Source organism: Chiloscyllium plagiosum, unplaced genomic scaffold (assembly GCF_037043375.1).
Source record: "Chiloscyllium plagiosum isolate Xiang-an unplaced genomic scaffold, Cpla_swu_hap1 HiC_scaffold_40, whole genome shotgun sequence".
Lineage (NCBI taxonomy): Eukaryota > Metazoa > Chordata > Chondrichthyes > Orectolobiformes > Hemiscylliidae > Chiloscyllium > Chiloscyllium plagiosum.
The window spans coordinates 28,028,161-28,049,263 of record NW_028270178.1 but is presented as its reverse complement, the minus strand read 5'-3'; positions in this window follow the sequence as shown (position 1 = coordinate 28,049,263).

Here is a 21,103-nt window from a genome sequence, read left to right as displayed (position 1 = left end):
TATTCTCCTCGACAGTGTTGTGTTTTTCCAATGCGAATACTAACAAAAAAATTCATTCAGCATTTCTCCTATCTCCTCGTACCGCATCACAACTTTTCGCTAATGTCCTCGATTGGTCTTAATCTTACTGCAGTCAGTGTTTTATTCCTAATATATCGCTGGGAAGCTTTAGCGTTTTCCTTGATCCAATCTGCCGATGACTTCTCATGTCCCCTCTTGGTTTTTCTTAATTCTCTCCTTTGATGCTTCTTGGTTAACTTATCACTCTCAAGCGCTCTAACTGAGCCTCCATGATTCATCCTAACATAAGCTTGCTTTTTCTTAAAACACCGGTTGGCAAAATGGGTAAAGTCAAAGACAGGGTCTGACAGGAGAGATGTTCGAGAGATTCAGCATGAACAAATTTTTCCATGTAACTGTTTCTTCTACCAGCAGTCTAATAAAATCTGACTGTTAGCTAACACCAAACCAAATTAAACAAGACCAGAGGAAAGCTGAGCTGGGCGAACTGGCCACTCCCCTTACATTGTACATTTTTTTACACGCTTGAAAGCCTTTTCTTAAGGCAGTGTCTGTTTGCTATCTTGAAATTGGACCAACAACGCATCCAAAACAGACACTTCTGAGTCCCTACATTTATGAACATTCTAAAAAAAAACCTAAGGATAACACAACCTTGTTAAAAGAGCAATATCATAACACCTATCCCTCTTTACAAAAAATAACAATAGCCAAAGATGGCTCCATTTTAAAACCCCTTAATCTTAAACTGTTAGCACACAATATCACAATATGCAATACACTGACAGTAACCATGCGAATATGCACCATTATTTTGTTTCATGTTGTTTGAATCTTTCCAGAGAAAGCATCTGTATCTCATTCAAGCCTCTAAAATGCGTTGACAATCCTGTTTTCCCGTCCTGTCACATGTGCAGTTTTCAAATTGAATATCATAACAACAAGCTCCATCTAAACAGTCTGGCATTTTTGTCCCTAAATTTCTTCACAGACTTCAATGCGTTGTGATCAGTGACATACGACTCACTCAGACACGTTACTGATCACATAAAGGTTGAAATATTTTAAAAACAGCACCAAGCTCAAAGTTTCCTTCTCCACAGTCGAATATTTCTGTTGATGTATGTTTAATTTCCTGCTGAAATACCTGATTGGTCTTTTTATATTCTCGTCATCTTCCTGTAAGGGCACAGTACGACATCCAGATTATTGCATCTTACTTGGCTTTGCGTAATTAGGTGTGGCTAATGCTGGTGCACTGGTTAACTTTCCGGCTGTCAAATTCCTTCTGTCTGGCTGCTGTACACTTAAACTTCTTGCCTTTCTTCAGTAATTCAGTGAGTGGAGCATCCACACGCGACAGTTTGGTACTATTTTCCGATAAAATCAATTCAATCCCAGGAATTGTAGTACTGCTCTTTTTTGTCGATGGTATGGGAAAATCCCCAAATACTTTTGTTATTGCATTCCGTAGGCCATTTGTCCATGTCCAATAACATCCCCAGGAAGCTGACTTTTAGTAAAATATATCAACAAGCCTGCCTCCCAAAGTCGATTGAAAAATTCTGATAAATGTTGCAAATGTTGCTTCCATGTTTGACTAAATATCACCGGTCATGTACATAAACGGCCCAATGGGTAATACAGAAATGTCTTTATGACTTAGGGTCTGAAATGTGGCTGGCGCACTTCCCATACCAAACCGTATGACTTTAACTGGTAAAGTCTATTCGACATTACAAAAGCTGACATTTTCTTCGCTGTTTTGGACAAAGGTACTTACCACTGTCTACTGAGCAAGTTCAACTTCGAAATGTAATTTTCTTGTCTCACCTTTTTAACACAGTCTTCTAAATGTGCAATTGGATATGCATCAATCTTTGTAACTGGACCGCCTTTGAGATAATCTACATACAACTGTTGGGAAAAATGTGTGTTTGGCACCATTACTATGGATGAGCTCCCGTCACTTTAACTCACTTTGATTATGCTGCCTTGGAGTATGTATTCAATCTCATTTGAAACCGCAGCCAACTTTTGAGGGTTATGCTTATAAGGATGTCGCTTAATCAGAAGAGCATTTCCTCTTTCTAAGTTATTCATAATTTGGTTAGTACCTTCCAGCATATTTCCATATATCTCCTGATGTGATGGTAATATTTCCTTCAGGTCATTTCCAATGGTACAATGATAAGGGAAATGTCGCTAAACCTTTATAGTTCATTGTTTCAGCCACAGCTGGGGGAAAGATATCTGAACTTTAACTCTTGAAAAGCGAATGGCTTTTCATTGGTTAAAACTGAGCTCTCCCCTCTTGGGACGACGCCACTTGGGAGGACAACACTTTAGGAAGGATGCCAACGCCTGTGTGCGTGTCTTTCTGTGTGTGGAAATGTGAGATGGAGAGAGTTTAAACTGAATTTAACTCTGCGTCTCTGCTTGGGGATTGCCTGTCCTTCAGATATTTGATTGCAACATCATCATGCTATACCTGTCACGGGAGTCATTAATGCAGGCAGTGTAGAGAAAGCTTTACTCTGTATTTGCCACCATTAAACAGGACAAAACATCGCAACATGCGGATGATACACAAATTGCCAATGGAGTAAACAGGGAAGAGTAGGAGATTTGAGGAAGATACAATCAGACACTGGTTGCTGTCGTTGGGAACGTGTCTGAAGATGAACGTGGTCCGCAGGATTGCTGATGTAATCTCAGTAAAACACTCACAGACAAACTTCGTTACTGCTATTGTCCACTTAATATGAAACACGCAATTCCTTTGAAATAGGCATGTGAGGGCTGAGGGCTTTCTGTTTGTCATAAAACCGTCATCCAATGTTTTTGGGGGATGAGGCTTGGCCTGGATTTAACCCAAATGACAACCTGATAATGCAAACCACAATGTAACGGAGAAATGGACATTTATAAAAAAACACATTTCATGTCTTCAGTGTAATTCCAAACTGGGTTGCAGTGAATGGAATATCCTCAGTGTGGTTCAGGGAATGGGGATTTTCAGAGATCAAGCGAGAGACTTACAGACACGCATCCAGAGCCAGAGACACACAGACAGAATTGAAGTGTCCTGGAGATGTTTCAGGCTGACTCCGAGACAGACACGAGCTGTATAGCAGCAGATTGGAGTGAATCATTCTCTGTTGCCTACAGTGCACTGAACACAGTTTCTATGAACGACTGAGATGATACAATCCTATGTTCCATTTGCTAATAACAAAAAGGAATGTGGGACGCTAAAATATAAGGAGGACGCAGAAAGGCTGGGAAGGCGGTTGGACAGATTCAGTCAGTGAGTGAGTAAGACATAGTCTGTGCAATATCACACAGGAAAATGGGAGGCGTGTTCCTTTATTTTCATCTTGAAACGTTTTCAGAGTATTGTTAGAGTTTTAGATGTTGATTTTCATCCTAGACGCAGAAGCAGCAAGAATTCTTTTCTCCCTATATATCCTAGCCATTTCAGTTATTGTTTCAAAACTCAAATTCCATTCAATCCTTCTAAAACCCAGGGACACAACCCTGGGTTTGGGTCATTTCCCTCCCTCGCCAGTGACTGTTTGCTGTCTAGCTGTCATTCTGGTGAATCTATACTGCACTCATAAAAACACGCACTTCCCACGTCCCCACTCTTTCTTGCCTCTCCCTATTAATAAAGTCAACAGCAACGCTGGTCTAACATGAAATGGCTGCCGTCAACATACCTAAGATGGCTGACACCTTCAGAATCTTTCATTCTGGTTTCGCAGATTAAATCAGCCCTTCACAGTTTGTACAGGATCATCTCACAGCCTCCTGCAGATGGAACACAATGAGATGGGAAGCGATGTTAGACTGAGGTGGGACAATGCAGACTTAATGGTGCAATGTTAACCTGGGGGGGGGGGGGGGGGGGGGGCAGGAACAGAGAAAGATTCAGTTATGGATCAGGAATTCTGTCAGCACAGAGGTGGGGAACACGTCTCAAAAGCACTTCTAAAATTGAGTAATACCATCCCATTGGTTTTCTGCGATTTGTGAACAAGTATCTGAAAATATTGATGAATATTTAATAGGTCCTGGAGTAAAGTCATATTGACCCACAAATACAATGTCCTGTTGACACAGGCAGAGACACTCTCGCTCACGCAGTTGCACAGAGACACGGAATGATCAAATATATTGGGGTTTCCAACAATTAACCCTCCAATAAAAATCCCTGGATATCAACCGAACACGGGACATTCACACACCTGGATCAGGCACAAAACTCACGTCCCTCCTACACTGAGAGGCTCCTATATCATATTCCGGATTGGAGTCAGACGCTGTATTTGGAAGCAGGACACGGCACATGGGATTAAGACGACTGTCCCATGTGGATATTCAAAACCAGCAATCTAACGAGCAATCAAAACAGAACTCAGAGAATCAAACAAAGAACTTGGCGTTGGATTTTGGAGTGCTTCAATGTTTGTTGTCTGTGTTTGTGTGTGTGTATATGTGTGTGTGCGTCTGTGTATGTAAGAATGGGCAGAGTCACGTGTGAATTTAAAACAGCATTTCTCATCATGTTTTACATGCCATTTTTGTGATATCATCGAGGGAACCTTAATGCTCTATATGACCGGGGGGTGGGAATGATGGGAACAGTGGAGAGGGAGCTTTATTCTGTATGTAACTCTGTGCTGTCCCTTTCCAGAAAGTTTTTGATGTGGATACAGTAAAGGGAGCTTAACCACGTGCGATGGCACGGTGGCTCAGTGGCTATCATTGCTGCCTCACAGCGCCAGGGACCTGGGTTCGATGCCAACCTCACGCGAATGTCTGTGTGGTGTTCGCACTTTCTCCCCCTGTGTCCACTTGGGTTTCTTCCGGGGCTCGGTTTTCCCCCTCATTCCAAAGATGTGAAGTTTAGGGTGAATTCGCCATGCTACTATGTCCCATATTGTTCAGGGATGCATAGGTTAGGTGTGTAAGTCAGAGGTAAATAGCGGATAAAGTTTGGGGATATTGGGCTGGGCGTGTTACTCTTCAGAGGGTCGGTGTGAACATGTTGGACCAAAGGACCTGTTTCCACACTGCAGGGATTCTAGAATTCTAGGATTCTATATATACTGCATACAGTCCCTGTCTTGTGGCTGGTGATTGGGACTGTGTAAGGTTTAACCTGAACAACTGATCCAGCATCCACTGCTGTTTGGGGAGAGAGTTCCAAACCTCTCTCAACCCTTGTGAGTTAAAGTGCTTCCTAACAACCCTCCTGAACGCTTAGGGCCGTCATTTTCTGACTCTGATCTCTCTTTTGCTATAACCTCCAACCAGTGGGAATCGTTGATTTTCATATACCTGTCTTTCAACTTCACTGTAGCAAACACTGCATTGGACATTCAGCAGACAAGTAGCCATCAGGATAAATCAATACCAACTAACCACAAAACGACATGACCTTCTCTCATTAATTTCCTGACATACAGATCAGGACGAACACCACTCCGACTGGGACAATACATCCATCATAGACAAGCCAAACGGAGAAACACACAATAATTCCTAGAAGCATGGAATTCCAAACAGAACTCTATCAACAAACATTTTGACTTGGACCCCATTTACCACACCCTGAGAAAAAGAAAAGGAAATGACATCATCACAGGACATAATATCACCGCAGGAAATGACAGCATCAACCTAAAGAAAGACAAGCATATAAATATAAATCAGGAATTATCAGCAGTGATTCACCAGGAGGCCCACTGAAGATGTTACCTAGTAGGGCGATGAAAAGTCTGGAAATTAACCTTCCAGCTCAGCGAGCAAATCTACATCCAAAACCTCAACCTGGCCTACAAATCTTCTCAAATCTCGGTAGTTTCTTTACTCAGAGAGTTGTGAGGACGTGGAACGGCTTGCCTGCAACAATCATAGACTCGCTGACATTAAGGGCATTGAAATGGGATTTGGACATACACATAGCTGAGAATGGAATGGTGTAGGTTAGAGGGGCATCAGATGAATTTCGCAAATTGGTGCAGCATCGATGGCCGAAGGGCTGTACTGCGCTGGAACGTTCTATGATCGATTTCCTCTGTATCTAATCCCATTATCCCGAGATTCTCAGAAATTCAAATTGACAAAGTGTAGAGGGACAATCATGTAGCCTGCCCTGAGTGTGTTCAATGGGGACAGAGTCGGGGAGGTGTGTGATTTAATCAATACTTAACCAGAAACAGTTTTCCCCATTTTCCTGTCTATCATTCTCCCGTTGTAATTGATGGTCGGGTCAGAAAAATTTAGTTGTTTGTGGGGGGGGGGGGGGGTGGCAAATGTTCAACATTTTTAAAATGCATCGATGTTGCCAAACTCTCACATGCATGCACTCCTTCTCTCGCACATGACACCATCCCATGCATGTTCACTCATGCTCTCAGATGCATGCACTCTCTCATACACGCACAAGCTCACACTCCCTCTCTCACACATGCACACGCTCTATCATGCATTCACACTCTCCCCTCACACACGCAAGACTCCCTTTCTCAAACACACATGCACACTCCCTCGCCTATGCACGCCGAACCACTCCCCTCTCACACGCACATGCATAATCTTCCTTTTTCGCACATGTACACACTCCCTTTCTCACACATGCACGCAGTCTCTCGTGCACTCACACACCCCTCTCACACATGCATGCCCACACCCTCTATCGAACGTGAACATACACTCCCTCTCTCACACTGAGCACCCACGCCCTCTCTCACACACGATCATGCTTTCCCTCTCTTGTACACTCACACACCCTGTCCCGCACATGCACTCACTCCCTCTCTTGCACACATGCATGCTCCCTTTCTCATGCAGGCATGCATTCCCTCTCTTGCGTGCACACACCCCCTGCGAGAGTTTGCACGCATCTGAGAGAGAGGATGTGTGAGCATGCATGAGAGAGTGTGCGTGTTCGAGAGAGGGAGTGTGTAGATATGTGAAAGAGGGTGTGTGCGTGTGTGAGAGAATGCGTGCGTGCACGAGGGAGAGGGTTAATGCGTGCGCATAAGAGCAAGTGTATGCGTGCAAGAGAAAGAGAGTGTATGCATGCCTGTGTGCAGGTGTGCGAGAGAGAGTGCATGCATCTGAGAGAGAGGGTGAGTGTTCGTGCATGAAAGTGTGTGCAAGTGTGCGACAGAGGCAGTGAGTGCGCGGGTGTAAGGAAGAGCGCGGGCGCATCTGGGAGAGAGGGAGAGTGTGGATGTGTGAGACAGGGTGTGTGTGCACACGCGAGAAAGTGTGTGCGTTTGCGAGATTGAGTGAGTGTGCATGTGTGAGAGACGGGGAGTGTATATTTGTGAGAAAGTGAGAGTGTGCGTGCGCAACAGAGGGAGTGAGTGCACATGTGTGTGAGAAAGAGTTCATGCATCTGAGAGAGAGGGCGTGTGATCATGCATGACAGAGTGTGTGCGTCTGCGAGAGAGGGAGTGAGTGTGTGTGAGAGAGAGCGTGTGTGCATCTGTGTAAAAGGGAGAGTGTGGATGTGTGAGACAGGGTGTGTGTGCACACGCGAGAAAGTGTGTGCGTTTGCGAGATTGAGTGAGTGTGCATGTGTGAGAGACGGGGAGTGTATATTTGTGAGAAAGTGAGAGTGTGCGTGCGCAACAGAGGGAGTGAGTGCACATGTGTGTGAGAAAGAGTTCATGCATCTGAGAGAGAGGGCGTGTGATCATGCATGACAGAGTGTGTGCGTCTGCGAGAGAGGGAGTGAGTGTGTGTGAGAGAGAGCGTGTGTGCATCTGTGTAAAAGGGAGAGTGTGGATGTGTGAGACAGGGTGTCTGTGCAGGCGCGAGAAAGAGTGTGCGTGCGCGAGATAGAGAGTGTGTGCATGTGTGAAAGATGGTGTGTGCTTGCACAAGATAGGGAGTGTGTGGAAGAGAGTTTGTGCATTGTTGAGAGACGGTGTGTGTGCATGCACGAAAGAGTGTTAGCATGTATTAGAGAAGTGTGTGTTGTTTGAGAGAGGAAGTGTGTGTGCACAAGAGTGTCTGCATGTGCGAGAGAGGGTGTTTGTGCGTATGTGAGAGAAGAAGTGGGTAAACGTGTGCGAGAGAGAGTGCATGCAACTAAGAGAGAGGGTGTTTACTCATGCATGAGAGAGTGTGTGCATGTACGAGAGAGGAAGTGTTTATGCATGTGTGAGAGAGAGATGGAGTGTATGGATGGGTCAGACAGGGTGTGTGCAGATGCGAGAAAGAGTGTGCATGAGAGAGATAGAGAGTGTGTGCATGTGTGAGAGATGGTATGTGTGCATGCACAAGAGAGGGAGTGTGGGGAAGAGAGAGAGTGCGTGCATCGTTGAGAGAGGGTGTGTGTGCATGCACAAGAGAGTGTATTAGAGAAGAAGTGTATTGGTTGAGAGGGGAAGTGTGTGTGCACGTGTGCGACAGAAAGACTGCATGCAGTTGAGAGAGAGCATTGTGTTCGTGCATGAGAGGCTGTGTGCATGTGCGAGAGAGGGTGTGTGGTGCATGTGCGAGAGTAAGAGTGTGCATCTGTGAGAAAGGGAGTGTGTGCATTTGTGAGAGAGGGTGAGTGTGCACACGCGAGAGATTGTGTAGGTGCATGAGGTAGGAAGTCTGTGTATATGTGAGGAATGGCATGCATGTGCGAGAATGGACGTGTGTGTTCGCAAGAGAGGAAGCATGTGTGCATGCACAAGAGTGTGTGAGTGTGCGAGAGTGGGAGTGTGTGCTCGTGTGGGTGAGAGAGTGCATGCATCTGAAAGTGAGGGTGTGAGAGCATGCATGAGTGTGCGTGTGCATAAGAAGCCGTGTGCATGGGTGAGAGAGAGTGTGTGTGGATGCGAGAGAGAGGGTGTGTGAGAGGGAATATGTTCACGTGTGTGACAGAGAGAGTGCATGCATCTGAGAGAGATGGTGTGTTTTGTGCATGAGAGAGCTTGTGCATGTATGAGATGGAGAGAGTGTATGTATGAGAGATAGTGTGGGTGCATGCGCAAGAGACGGGGTGTGTGCATTTGCGCGGAAGTGAGTGTATGAGTGTTCAAGAGACAGAGTGTGTGAGCAAGATAGGGATTGTAAGAGGATGGGTGCATGCATCGTTAGGGAGGGTGTAATCATTCACAAGAGAGTGTTAGTGTGAACAAGGGAAGAAGTGCGTGATGTGTGAGTGGGAAATGTCCATGCACGCGATAGTGTGTGCATGTGCGAGAGAGGGAGTGTGTGTATGTGCGAGAGAAGGTGTGTGTGCACATGTGGCAAGAGAGAGAGTGCGTACAACTGATAGAGAGTGTGTGTTCGTGCATTGAAGGGGGCTGCATGTGCGAGAGAGGGTGTACGTGTGCATGTGTGAGAGAGGATGTGTGTGCACAAGTGAGAGAGCATGTGCTTGTGTGAGATAGACAGTTTGTACACGTGTGAGAGATGGTATATGTGTGTGCACAACAGATGACGTGTGTGCATGTGTGAGAAATAGTGTGCGCATATGCAAGAGAGAGAACGTGTGCGCTTATGAGGGAGAGTGTCCGTGGATGAGAGAGGGTGTGTGTGTGCGTGTGTGTGTGTGTGTGTGTGTGTGAAAATGACAGAGTGTGTACGTGCATGAGAGTGAGAGAAAGTGTTCATATGCACGAGAAAAGAGAGTACATGCTTGCCAGAGAAGTGTGTGTGCAAGAGCGATGGAGAGTGCATACTTGTGAATGTGTGCGTGTGTGCATGTGTGATAAAACTAGCGCGTAGGTGAGAGAGGGAGTGTGTGCGTATGTGAGAGAGGGAGTGGTTGTGCGTGCGTGCTCGACAGAGGGAGTCTGCTTGTATGTGAGAGAGGGGAGTGTGCGTGCGTGAGAGTGTGTGCATGTGGAAGAGAGGAGGTGTGTGGGAAAGTGAGAGAGGGAGTGTGTGTACGTGTGCGAGAGAGACAGTACATGCATCTGAGAGAGAGGTATGTGATCGTGCATGAGAGAGTGTATGTGAGAGAGGGAGTATGTGTGCGTGTGTGAGATAGAGGGAGTGTGCATCTATGAGAGAGGAAGTGTGTGCATGTGCAAGAGATGGCGTGTATGCATGTGTCAGAAAGGGAGTCTGTGAGGGTGCTAGAGAGGGAGTGTGTGTGCATGCGAGAGAGGATGTGTGTGCAAGGGAGGGTGCGCATCTTTGAGGGAGGGAGTGTGCATGCACGAGAATGCATGTGTATGTAAGAGACAGATGGTGTGCATCTGTGAGAGAGGGTTTGTGTGTGCGTGAGAGAGGGAATGTGTGTGTGAAAGATGGAATGTGTGTGTATGTGCGAGAGAGACAGTGTGTGCATTCAAGCGATGGAGTGCATATTCATGTGTGAGAGATGGAGTGCGGGTTCTTGTGCGGAAAAGGGAGTGTGCATGCATGTGTTAGAGGGGAAGTGTGCATGTGCGAGGAAGAGAGTATGTGTGCATCTGAGAGAGAGGGTTGTGTATTCGTGCATGAGAGCATGGGTGCGTGTGCAAGAGAAGAAGTGTGTATGGATATGTGAGAGAGGGTGTGTGTGCGTGTGCAAGAGACAGCATGTGTGCATGTGCAAGAAAGGGAGCGTGTGTGTGCAAGAGAATGTGTGTGAGAAAGAGAAGGAATGTGTGTACGTGTGCGAGAGATTGCATACATCTGTGAGAGAAGCATTTTGTGTGTGTGGGACAGAGGGAGTATGTGTGTGAGAGAGAGAGTGCATGTGTGTGCACGATAGAGGGAATGTATGCGTGCACAGGAGAGATAGTGTGTACATGCATGAAAGATTGAGTGGATGCACATGCGTGAGAGAAAGTGCGTGCAACTGAGACGGTGTGTGTTCCTGCTTGAGAGGGTATCTGCATGAGCAAGAGAGGGAAAGTGTGTGCATGTGTGTGAGAGAGATCGTGTGCATCTGTGAGAAAGGGAGTGGATTCATGTGTGAAAGAGGGTGCGTGTGCACACGCGAGAGAGCATGTGCATGCGCGAGATAGACAGTTTGTGCATGTGTGGGAAATGGCATGTGTGCGTGTGCAACAGCTGGCATGTGTGCATGCGCGAGAAAGAGCGTGTGGGTGTGTGAGACAAAGAATGTGCACGTTTATGAGTGAGTGTCCATGCGCGAGAGGTGTGTGTGCATGTGCGGGAGTAAGAGTGTGAATCTGTGAGAAAGGGAATGTGTGTATGCATGAGAGGGAGAGAAAGTGTGCACATGCACGAGAAAAGGAGAGTACATGCTTTCCAGAGAGACTGTGTGAGCAAGAGAGATGGAGAGTGCATGCTTGTGAATGTGTGCATAATTGAGAGAGGGAGAATGCATGTGTGTGAAAGAGGGAGTGGTTGTTCGTGCATGCTCGAGAAAGGGAGTCTGCTTGTGTGTTTGAGAGGAGGAATGTGCATGTGTGACTGTGTGCATGTGCAAGGGAAGGGGGCGTATGTATATCCAAGAGAGGGAGTGTGTGCATGTGTGCGAGAGAGAGAGTATGTGCATCTGAGAGGGAGATACATTTTCGTGCATGAGAGCGCGCGTGCGAGAGAGGGAGTGTGTGCAAGAGAGAGAGTGTGTGCATCTTTGAGAGAGGGAGTGTGCATGCACGAGAGAGTGTGTGCGTCTGAAAGAGTAAGATTGCTGCACCTGTGACAGAGTGTGTGTGCATATGTGGGAGGAGGAAAGTGTGCGAGAGAGCGGGAATGTCTGTGCATGTGCGAGAGAGGCAGTGCGTGTACGTGCGAGAGAGGGAATGCATGTTCATGGGTGGGAGAGGGAGTGGGTGTACATGTGTGAGAAAGGGAGTGTGCATGCATTTGTGAGAGGGGAAGTGTGCGTGTACGAGAGTGTGTGCATGTGCAAGAGAGAGTGAGTGCCCGTGCGAGAGAGGGTGTGTGTGTGCATGTGTGCGAGAGAGTGTGTGTGCATCTGAGAGGGAGGGTGTGTGTTCGTACATGAGAGCATGTGGGGGTGCGTGAGAGAGGGAGTGAGTATGCATGTGCGAGAGAGAAAGTGTGTGCATCTGTGAGAGAGTGAATGTGTGAATTTGTGAATGAGTGTGTGTGCGCGTGTGCAAAAGACAGCATAGATGCATGTGCTAGAAAGGGAGTGTGTGTGCAAGATAGAGTGTGTGCAAGAGAGGGAGTTCGTACATCTTAGAGAGGGTGTGTGTGCACGAGAGAGGGAGTGTGTGCGTGAGAGACAGGCTGTATGTGTGTGCACGAGAGAGAGAATGTGTGCGTGTACAAGAGGGAGAATGTGTGTATGCACAAGAGTGAAAATGCATGCATGCACGAATGTGAGAGTATGCACGTGCACGAGAGAATTGGAGTGAATGCATGCATGAGTGAAAGAGAGAGTGTGTGTGAGAGAGAAAGAGAGTGTGTCTCTTATTGCGAGAGAAAGAGAGTGTGCATGCGTGAGAGAGAGAGCGTGCAAGAGAATGTTCACGTGTGTAAGAGAGAAAGTGTGCATGTGCAAAAGACAAGGAATATGCATGAGTGGGTATGTGTATGAGAGAGTGTGCACATGTAAGAGACAGAATGTGAGTGAGTGAGAAACAGAATGTGCATGCGTGATAGAACAAGAGTGCACACGTATGTGTGTGTGCATGTGTTTGAGAGTAAGAGTTTGTGCGTGTGTGAGACAGAGTGGTCTGCACTAGAGAAAGAAAGTGTGTGCAAGTGCCAGAGAGTGTGTACATATTTGAGAGAGAGAGAGCACGTGTGTGTGCTTGCAAAAGAGAGAATGAACGTGTACATGAGAAAGTGTGTGCATGTGCAAGAGAATTAGAGTGTGTGCATGCATAAGAGAGAATGTATGCCTGTTTGAGAAAGAGTACAGGCATGTGAGAGGGAGAGAATATTCGCATGTCGGAGAGAAAGGGTGTTCACATGCAACAGAGACAGAGAGTGCACGTGTGCAAGAGAAAGCATCTGCGCGTGTGCAAGAGAGATTTTGCAAGACAGAGAGTGTTTGCATGTGAGAGACAAAAGGTGTTCATGAGTGAGAAAGTGTGTGTCCATGTGCAAGAGAAAGAGCGTGTGTTTATGCCTGACAAAGAATGTAAGCATGTGCAAGAGAATTAGAATGTGCACACACATAACAGAGAATGTGAGCCTGTGTGATTGAGAGTGTGCGTGTTCGAGAGGCACAGAGTATGCATGTGTGGGAGAGTAAGAATGTGTACATTGACAGAGGAATGGAGAGTGCGTTCATGTCAGACAGAAAGTGTATGTGCACGTCAGAAAGTGTATCCTCGTGAGATAAAGAGCATGCATGTGAAATAGAGAGACTGTGTGTGTGCATGAGAGAGACAGAGCATGCATGTGAGAGAGAAAAGCAGTGAGCACGTGTGCGACAGAAAGACAGATTGTATGACAAAGAGGGAGACAATGTGCACAAATTAGAGAGAAAAAGTGTGAATGCATGCGAGAAGGAGTCTGAACATGTGAGAGACAGAGAAAACTAATGTTTGCTTGCGAGAGAGAAAGAGACTATGTGCATGCAAGAGTGTGTGCATTTGTGAGAAGATAAGTCTATGTGTGCGCAAGAGAAAAAGAGAATGCATTCCTGCGATAGAGTAAGCACATGAGAGACAGTGCATGCATGTATTCATGAGATAGAGTGAATGCGAGTGAGAGAGGGAGTGCATGAGAGAGTTCGTGCAAGCATGAGAGAGAGATTGCATAAATGCGTGTATGACAAAGAGTGCGTGCATGAGAGAGAGATGGTGTGTGCATGTGAGAGAAAGAGAGGGTGTGCATACAAGAGATCACGACAGTGTTTGCGTTTAAGACAGATTGTGTGCATGTGAGAGGAGGAGTGTGCACCGATGCAAGTGAAACAGCGTGTGTGCGTGAGAGAGAGTGCGTTATTGCATGAAAGAGGATGTGTGCGTTGTGGATAGAGAGTGTGTAAGAGAGATTGTTCCGTGCGAGAGCATGCAATGCACGAGACAGAGAGTGCACGTGCAAGAGACAGAGCAAGAGAGGGAGACTGTACATCCGAGAGACAGAGACTGTGTACATATGAGACAGTGAGAGGGAGACTGTGTACATGCAAGAGAGAGAAAGACTATGTGCATTTGAGAGAAACTGTGTGCATGTGCGAGAGAGAGAGAGTGTGTTCACAAGTGAAGGACTGTGTGTGTGCGCAGAAGAGAGACAGAATGAGAGAGAGTGTATGAGTGCATGTGAGAGGGCGTACGTGCGTGAGAGAGAGTGTATGTGTGTGAGAGAGACAGACTGTGTGTCACGTGTGAAAGTTTGCACATGCAGAAGAGAAAGTGTGTGTGAGCGAGAGACTGTGTGCAGGCAAGAGAGAGATTGTGTGCATGCAAGAGAGACAAAGGGTGTGCACATGTGAGGGGAAGTGACAGTGTGTGCTTGACAGAAAGTGTGCGTGCATACGTGAGGGAAAGAGAGTGCTAGAGAGAGAGAGTTTGTGCGTTTGAGAGAAAGAGAGAGAGACAGCGTTTGAAAGAGAATGTATGCAAACAGAAAAAGATAGAGAAATTTGATGCGTGAGTGACAGACTGTGCGCATGCGAGAGAAAGAGTGTGTACATGCGAGGGACAAAGAGTGTGCACGAATGAGAAAATGTGTGTGTGCGTGTGCACTTGAGAGAGAGTGCATCATTCGTGAGAGGAAGAGCCTGTGTGAATGCGTGAGAAAGAGTGTGTGCGTGTGCAAGAGAAGTAGAATGTGTGCACATGAGAGAGAAAAAGTGTGTCTGTGTGAAGAGATTATGCACGTGAGAGAGAAAGAGAATGTGTACATGTCAGAGAAAAGGAGTATATGCACATGTGTGAAAGAGTGTATGCATGCAAGAGAGCGTTTGCTCGTGAGATGAAGAGCATGAGTGTGAGAGAGAATCTGTGTGCATGCGTGAGAGAAAGAGAGCGTGTGCATGCAAGAGAGGAAGAGTCTGTGCGTGTGCAAGAGAAAAAGAGAGTATGTTCCTATATGAGAGAGAGTGAAAGAGAGTTAGAGAGAGAGTGCCCGTGCAAGAGAAAGAGAGTAAGTGCATAACCGAAAAGGTGTGTGTGCATGCGTGAAATGGAAAGGGCGCATTTCAGAGAGTGTGCACCTGTGCAAAAGATACTGTGTGTGCATGAGTGAGAGAAAGAGAGTGAGTGCGTGTGCGAGAGCAAGAGAGACTTTGTATGTGTAAGAGAATGTGTGAGAGAAAGAGAGTTTTTAAATGAGGGAGATTGGGTGCAGATGTGAGTGATAGTGTGTGCACGCATGTGAGAGAGTGTGTTCCTGCACGAAAGAGAGAGTGAATGCGTATGGGAGGCAGTATATGCGTGCAAGATAGAGAGAGAATGTGTGCTTGCGAGAGAAAGAGAGTGCGTATGTGACGGAAAGAGAGTGTGCATGCCTGAAAGAGACAGTGCATGTGAGAGAGTGCGCACCTGTTCAAGAGACCGTGTGCGTGAGACCAAGGGAGACTGTGTATGTGCAAGAGAGAATGTGTGAGAGAGAATTTGTGCACGAGAGAATGCGCATGTGAGAGAGATAGAGTGTACATGCATGCGAGAGAGAGATAGTATGTTCCTGCACAAGAGAGAGAGAGAGATAGAGTGTCTGTGCATGCGACAGGCAGAAAGTATGTGTGTGTGCATGAAAGAATGTGCATATGTGAGAGCGAGTGTTCTCCAACGTGAGTGAGCGAGTTTGTGCGTGCGACTGGTAGAGAGTGTGAGCACGTGCGTGAAAGTTTGCACATGCGAGACAGCAAGTGCATGCGAGAGAGAGTGTTTGAATGCATGAGAGAGTGAGATTGTGCGACAGAGAGTGTGCATGTAAGAGAAAGAGAGTGTGTGACTGTGCGACAGAAAGATAGCATGTGCGTGCATGAGAGGAGATTATGTGCAAAAATGAGAGAGTACTTGAGGGAGAGTGTGTGAATGTGAGAAAGTGTGTGCAAATGTGAGGAGAACACGTGTGAACTCGAGGGAGAAAGAGAGACAAAGAGAGCAAATGAGAGAGAAAGGGTGTGCGAGAGAGAGAGGGTGATTGCAAAACTGCATGAGGAAAAGAGACTGCATGTGTGCGAGAGAGTGTGCATGTGCACAAGAAAGCCTGTGTGCATGGGAGAGAAAGATGTTTGTACGAGAGAGAGAGTGCATGCGTGTGAAAGACAGTGCATGCATGCGAGAGAAAGAGAATGCATGCATGCTAAAGAGTGTGTGTTTGTGCACATGAGAGAGAGTGTGCTAATGTGCAAAAGAAGGAGAATGCGTGTGCGTGCTAGAGCGTGTAGCCATGAGGTACTGTGCGCGCATGAGTTAGTGTGCACTTTTGAGAGATAGAGAAAGTTTGCACATGTGAGCGAGAAAGGGAGTGTGTATGAGACATTGTGTGCACATGCGTGAGATGGAGTCTCTGTGTGTGAGGAGAGAGGAAGTGTGTGCATGCGTGAGAGCATGTGAAAGTGTGTGCATGAGAGAGAGTGTGTGTACAAGAGAACAAGAGTGATTGTGTGCATCTGCGAGAGGTATTGCACATGCACAAGACAGAAAATATGTGTGCGTGTGAGAAAACATGTTTGCGCATGTGAGAGAGTGGGTGATTAATCCACTAGAGTGTGTGAACATGAGAATGAGTGTAAGTGTGCACAAGTGAGAAACAAAGTACACGTTCAAGAGAAAGAAAGTGTCTGCGTTGGCAACAGAGTGTGCACATGCAAAAGGGAAACGCATGTGCATGCAAGAGAAAGCGTGTGTACATATGAGAAAGAGTGTGCGCGCATGCATGTGAGAGTGTGTATATCCGAGAGGGACATAGAGTGTACACATGTGAGACACAGTGTGTGCATGCAAGAGAGTGTCTGCATGTGAGAGGAAGAGTGTCTGTATGCACTTTGTGTGAGTGGGACTGCGAGAGAGCGTGCTTGCAAGAGAGAGCTTATGCATGAGAGTGAAACTGTGTGTGTGTGTGTGTGTGTGTGTGTGTGTGTGCAAGAGAGGGAAAGTCCGAATGAGTCTGCGTGAGTGAAATAACAATTGAAATAACGTGAAAGAAAGAATGTGTATGCAGGAGACACATAGAGGCACGGTCTCGCTCTCTTTCTCGCACTCTCTCTGTCTCTCTGTCTCTCTCTCTCTCTCTCACACACACACACACACACACACACACACACACACACACACACACACACACACACACAAACACAAACATAGAGCCATTAGATAAGATTACATTTTAGATTAGATTACATTACAGTGTGGAAACAGGCCCTTCGGCCCAACAAGTCCACACCGACCCGCCGAAGCGAAACCCACCCATACCCCTACATTTACCCCTTACCTAACACTACGGGCAATTTAGCATGGCCAATTCACCTGACCCTGCACATCTTTTGGACTGTGGGAGGAAACCGGAGCACCCGGAGGAAACCCACGCAGACACGGGGAGAACGTGCAAACTCCACACAGTCAGTCGCCTGAGGCGGGAATTGAACCCGGGTCTCAGGCGCTGTGAGGCAGCAGTGCTAACCACTGTGCCACCGTGCCGCCCACCAGCCATGGTCTCACTCTGTCTCACACGCACAGCTATTTCTGCGATGGTACTTGACGTCAGACCCTCACTGATTCTCCCCCCAGACAAAACCTTTGCACTGTGCTGGGGTGTGTGTGTGTATAATTCATTGTATAATTCAGCTCAAGTTTGTCTGGATCTCCATCTGCCATCTTTCCGCTCATCTCTCCAGTCCATCTATATTCTCCTCTATTCTTTGAAAGTCCATTAGGCTTTCTGCTACTCCACCAATCTTCCTGTCATTTGCAAGCTTGCTAATTATACCAACAGTGCCCCCTTCCAGATCAGTTATATATATATATATATATCACTAACAACAGTGACCTCAAAACTGATCCTTGTGGTCACCTTTCTCCATTTCGAGAAACTCCCTTCAACTATTATTCTCTGTCTCCTGTTGCTCACCCAGATCTGTATCCACCTACCTAGAACACCTTGCGCACCATTTGACTTCACGTTCTCTGTTAGTTTACCATGCGGAACATTACCAAACGCCTTACTAAAGTCCATGTATGTGGCATCAATAGCCTTTCCTTCATCTATCAATTGGATCACTTTCTCAAATAACTGTATGAAGTTGGGAAGGCACGATCTCTCCCACACAAAACTATGTTGACTATCACCGATGAGCCCATTCTTTTCTAAATATAAATAAATCCTTTCTCTCTGTACCTTTTCCAACAACTTTCCCACAACTGACATTGGGTTCACTGGTTTGTAGTTATCTGGGATATTCCTACTAACCTCTTGTACAGGGGGACAACATGAGCAACCTGTCGATCCTCTGACACCTCACCTGTGTTTAAGAATGCCACAAAGATATTTGTCAGGGCCCCAGCTATTTCCTCTCTCGCCTCCCTCGGCAACCTGGGATAGATCGCATCTGGTTCTGGCGATTTGTCCACCTTAATAACCTCGAGCCGACCCATCACATTGCCTTACTTATGTCAACGTGATCCAGCCTAATCAAACTTCTATCTCTAATCACAACATTCGTCATTTTCCGGTCTTCAGTGAACACTGATGCAAAGTAATTATTCAGAATCTCACCCATTCTCTCAGGTTCGACACATAACCTTCCTTCATTATCCTTTAGTGGACCAATCCTTTCTCTAGTTATCTGCTTGCTTCTTATATAAGAATAAAATGCTTTGGGGTTCTCCTCCATTCTGCTCGTTCAAGCTGCTTCGTGACCCTTTTTAGTCGGCTTGAATCCTCGTTTAAGACTGGTCCTACTCTTCCGATATTCCTCCAGGCCCCACTCTGTTCTTAACTGCCTGGACCTTATCCGCGCTTCCCTTTCCCTCTTGTCCGGTCATAAAATTTATCCTGTCACCCAAAGTTCACAAATCTCGCCTTTCCTATCCTTTGTCTTCAACGGGACATGCCTTTCCTGTACTATCTTTAATCTATCTTTGAAATCTCCCACCTGGACTTCCCTTCAAATAGCTGTGTCTCATCCACATTTCCCAGTTCCTGTCTAATTTTGATGTAATTGGCCTTGGCCCAATTTAGTACTCTTCCCTTTGGACCACTCTCATCTTTGTCTACAAGTATTCTAAAACGTACAGAATTGTGGTCTCGGTTCCCAAAGAAATCCCCGACGGCAACTTCTAACATCTGTCCTGGCTCATTCCCCAATACCGGGTGCAATATGGCCCCTTCCCTCGTCGGACCATTGACATAGTGCTCTAGAAAAGTCTCTTGGACGCTTCTTACTAATTCTACCCCATCCAGACCTCTGACGCTAAGTGTATCACAGTCAATGTTGGGAAAATTCAAATCTCCCATCACCACTACCCTGTTGCCTCCACATATTTCTAAAAGGGGAGGGTGGACATCCGGTTGTCTTGGTGCATATAGGCACCAACGATATAAGTAGAAAGCGAGATGAGGTTCTGAAATAAGAACTCATGGATCTAGGAGAGGATTGAAAAAGGAAAACCTCAAATGTCGATCTCCATATTGCTGAGGCTAAACGCCAGCTCGCGGACACCTCCTCCTACTGCCCACTTGACAATGACCCCACCTCCCACCACCAAACCATCATCTCTCAGACCATCCATAACCTCACCAACTCAGGGGATCTCCCATCCACCGCCTCCAACCTCATAGTCCCACAACCCCGCACCACCCGTTTCTACCTCCTGCCCAAAATCCACAAACCTGACTGCCCCAGCTGACCCATTGTCTCAGCCTGCTCCTGCCCCACCGAACTCATTTCTGCATACCTTGACATGGTCCTGTCCCCCTTAGTCCAAGAACTCCCCACCTACGTTTGGGACACCACCCACACCCTCCACCTCCTCCATGATTTTCGCTTCCCCGGCCCCCAACGCCTTATCTTCACCATGGACATCCAGAACCTATACACCTCCATCCCCCATCACGAAGGCCTCAAAGCCCTCTGCGTCTTCCTTTTCCGCCGAACCAACCAGTACCTTTCCACTGACACTCTCCTTCGACTGACTGAACTGGTCCTCACTCTTAACAACTTCTCCTTTCAATCCTCTCACTTCCTCAAAACCAAAGGAGTAGCCATGGGCAACCACATGGGCCCTGGCTATAGTTGCCTCTTCGTTGGATATGTGGAACAATCCATCTTCCGCAGCTACACTGGCACCACCACCCTTTTCCTCCGCTGCATTGATGACTGTATTGGCGCTGCCTCGTGCTTCCACCAGGAGGTTGAACAGTTCATTCACTTTGCTAACACCTTCCACCCCGACCTCAAATTTACCTGGACCGTCTCAGACTCCTCATCCCCTTCCTAGACCTCTCCATCTCTACCTCTAACGACCAACTCAACACGGACCTATACTATAAATCGACTGACTCCCACAGCTACCAAGATTACACCTCTTCCCACCCTGCTCCCAGTAAAAACACCATCCCATATTCCCAATTCCATCGCCTTCGCTGCATCTACTCCCAGGAGGACCAATTCCAATACCGAACAACCCAGATAGCCTCCTTCTTCAAAGACCGCAATTTCCCCTCAGACATAGTTGACGATGCTCTCCACCACATCTACTCCACTTCCCGCTCCTCCGCCCTTGAACCCCGCCGCTCTAATCGCCACCAGGACAGAATCCCACTCGTCCTCACCTACCACCCCACCAACCTCCAGATACATCGGATCATCCTACGTCATTTCTGCCAACTCCAAACGGTCCCCACCACCAAGGATATATTTCCCTCTCCACCCCTATCCGCGTTCCGGAAAGACCACTCCCTCTGCGACTCCCTTGTCAGAATCACACCCCCCACCAACCCAACCTACACTCCCGGCACCTTCCCCTGCAACCACAAAAAATGCAAAACTTGTGCCCACACCTCCCCCCTCACTTCCCTCCAAGGCCCCAAGGGATCCTTCAATATCCATCAGAAATTCACCTGCACCTCCACACACATCATTTACTGCATCTGCTGCACGCGATGTGGCCTGCTATACCTTGAGGAGGCAGGCCGCCTACTTGTGGAACATTTCAGAGAACACCTCTGGGATTCCCGCACCAACCAACCCAATCGCCCGTGGCTGAATACTTTAACTCCCCGTCCC